Here is a 3,133-nt window from a genome sequence, read left to right on the forward strand (position 1 = left end):
TTTTTTTTTTTTTTTTTTTTTTGAAGAACAATAACAAGAAAGATGTTGCGCGAGTAAGGTTTGGAAAAATGGAACCATTGTTAATATTATTATTATCATTATTATCAATAATAATAATAATAATAATAATAATAATAATGATAATAATAATAATAATAATATTATAGATATCGTGAATCTTCTGCCTCTTTATTGTGTCGTTTATTATTCAGTGATCGAGTTGTTTACATATAAGCGTATGTGTGGGAATATGTATCTTAAATTAAGTATTGCCTGACGTTGTTATTTGTATTCGTTAATTTATTTTGTTTCTTAGTGTATGTTAGACTTTTACATAGTCTTGTAATTTCATAGTAATTCAATTAAGGTTTAAAGGCTTGGTTTCACATGTGTACTTACTGATTATTAATATCAATGTATTAAGCGTAGTAACGCAGTCTTTATGAAACAAAAAACTAGTATTTTTTCATTTTCCTTATTTTCGTCTTGGCTGTTCTGTGGCCTGTGTCGTATAAACGACAAAATAGTGAAAGTTTTGTTTGTTAATATTTAATATGTCAATGAAAGACCTCACCCGTCCGAGAGAGAGAGAGAGAGAGAGAGAGAGAGAGAGAGAGAGAGAGAGAGAGAGAGAGAGAGAGAGTGTCGGTATTAGATGTTAGCTACTGACAAAATAATGAAATTTTTGTTTGTTAATATTTAATATGCCAATGAAAGACGTCATCCGTCCGAGAGAGAGAGAGAGAGAGAGAGAGAGAGAGAGAGAGAGAGGAGAGAGAGAGAGAGAGAGAGAGAGAGAGAGAGAGAGAGTGTCAGTATTAGATGTTAGCTACTAGTGAAAGTAAAATGGAATTCCAGAAGTAAAAATATATGGATTCTTAAAAATTAGAAATAAAAATATATATATACAGTAGATCGTTGCAAATAATTTTTTTTCTTCTGAATTGTCATTACAATAATGATATCAATATGATTCTTCTTCTAAAACAACTGTTGTCTGCTTGCGATTACACATCCATCAGAAATGCTTAAAGAAAATCTATTGCGGCTGTCGTGTGCAGATATTGCTTTTTACTTGTATTAATGGAGACGGGTTTAGTCATTTTTCATTCTTTTGTTCCCCTTCCACTGGCTGTATTCGAGTTAATTCCAGTTGAATTTAGTTCTTAAACGTAAAACTTATGATTGATTATTTTCACAGGATTCGAAGTTCTCGAACGTAAATTATATTTATGATTATTTTCATAGGGTTGAAGTTCTCGAACTTAGATTGAATTTATGATTATTTTCATAGGGTGTAAATTCTCGAACTTAAATTGAATTTATGATTATTTTCATAGGGTGGTAGATCTTGAACTTAGATCGAATTTATGATTATTTTCATAGGGTGGAAATTCTCGAACTTAAATTAAATTTATGATTATTTTCGTAGGGTGATAGTTCTTGAGCTTAGATTGAATTTATGATTATTTGCATAGTGAGGAAGTTCTCGAACTTAGATTTATGATTATTTTCACAGGGTGAAAGATTGAGTATTATTCTTTCAACTGACGAGTGAAAATATGTTAGTTGGCTTTGTGTTGTGACTCATTTTGAAAATTGAATTAAAAAAAAAAAAAGTTGGAAAATCTTTTGATATAGTGTGAAATGTAACCTAGCGTAAATATGTACAAAAAGATTATAGTAAGTGTTACTCTTCAGAATTCATTTCTGTTCTTATCGTCACAATGATGATGATCAGAGATTTTGATTTGTTTTGGTGATGGGGGTGTGGCATGACAATTCGCGGCCAGGGGTAACCCAGCCATTACCCCAACCCCCTCCATTGCATTGACCTTCTCTTCCTCTCCTTCCCCATCATCCTCATCTTCCTCTTCTTCCCCATCGCCACGTGGACAATGTTTTTGGGGCAAGACATCCGCAGGGGGTCAATGCTGGGAGATGGGCAGGGATGTATCAGGTGGGGAAGGAAGGGGGGGGGGGGAGGAGGCTTGAATCCCGTAGAGGAGTCTCAAGGACTCAGCCCAGAATTTACTATACTGGTGGTATTACATGTCCTTCAGTGAATACTTGTGACCCCCGAGTTCGTTGCAGTGCTGAGTTCGAAGGTAAAGAAAGACTTTACTCTGAAAATGCGGAAGTGAGGACAGCTCTTGACTCCTACTTGGAGTCTGCGCCTCACCTCATTGGCGAAGTGAATAGTGAATTTGGAAGAACAAAGGAAAATGGGAAGATCGCCTTCAGCATGAATAGCCTTGTGAATGCCCTGAGGGAGCAGGGGGCGGCCCCAGATGTGAGCGATGACTGGAAGACTGGATCCTCTGGCGCCCGCCTGGAAAGAAGCATGGATCACCCCAGCACCACCAACACCACCTGTACCACTATTTCACCTTCCACCGTTCTAGTGGGGGACGATGAATGGCCTTCACCCAGACCCCAACAACTCCCCTTATCCCCCCAACCCACAGCAGAGTTACCGAGCTGTGGAGGAGAACCTCAGGCGTCACAAGACACAGAACGGCAAAATAGTCGCCTTGAATGGCGCTGCCGAAAATGGAATCAGCATGTCCAAGTACAACAACATCAGGTTACAAAATGCTGCCCAAACGTTAGCTGGGGTCGGGTATTGCAGAGAGGGGTTCGCTCCGTTACCCCTGGATTTGGGTTTAGGTGCCAGCACACTGAGGCACTCTCCGGGCGCGGGTCGCACGCGGCCTTCCGGTAACCACATCACCATCAGGTCAAAGCCCTTGCTGCATGTTGGCGAGCACGACTCTGAGAACGGGCCCGACGACGGGTTGATTGATGGTGCTGGGGGTCCGTCCGGGCGCGTCAAGAACTTGTGCGGTTCTTTCAACTTAGCAGGAGAGACAAAGGAAGGCATTATACAGTGCCTAGTTTTCTCAAGGTTTTTAGCGTAAGTAGTCCGAGGAGAACACAAACTCCCAGTAATGCTTCTTTTCATACATCTCCGTGCATGAACTTGGTGGAGTGTAATTTCCAATCTTGTTTTCTTTGCCATTGCGTGGCCATGCATGACACGTTGCTTGTAGTGGTGCTTGCATAGATATTTTACGTATGCAGTATGCAAAATGGTAAACATATTTTATAAAAAAAAGAAGGTAAGTTTGAA

General features: G+C 39.5%; 1 pseudogene; it reads left to right on the plus strand.

Annotated features, from left to right (window-relative positions):
* Positions 1-1,762: 1,762 nt before the first annotated feature.
* LOC137631157 (uncharacterized) lies at positions 1,763-2,921 on the plus strand (annotated as a pseudogene).
* The last annotated feature ends 212 nt before the right edge of the window (positions 2,922-3,133 follow it).

This window comes from Palaemon carinicauda, chromosome 3 (assembly GCF_036898095.1).
Source record: "Palaemon carinicauda isolate YSFRI2023 chromosome 3, ASM3689809v2, whole genome shotgun sequence".
In the NCBI taxonomy this organism is placed as follows: Eukaryota; Metazoa; Arthropoda; class Malacostraca; order Decapoda; family Palaemonidae; genus Palaemon; species Palaemon carinicauda.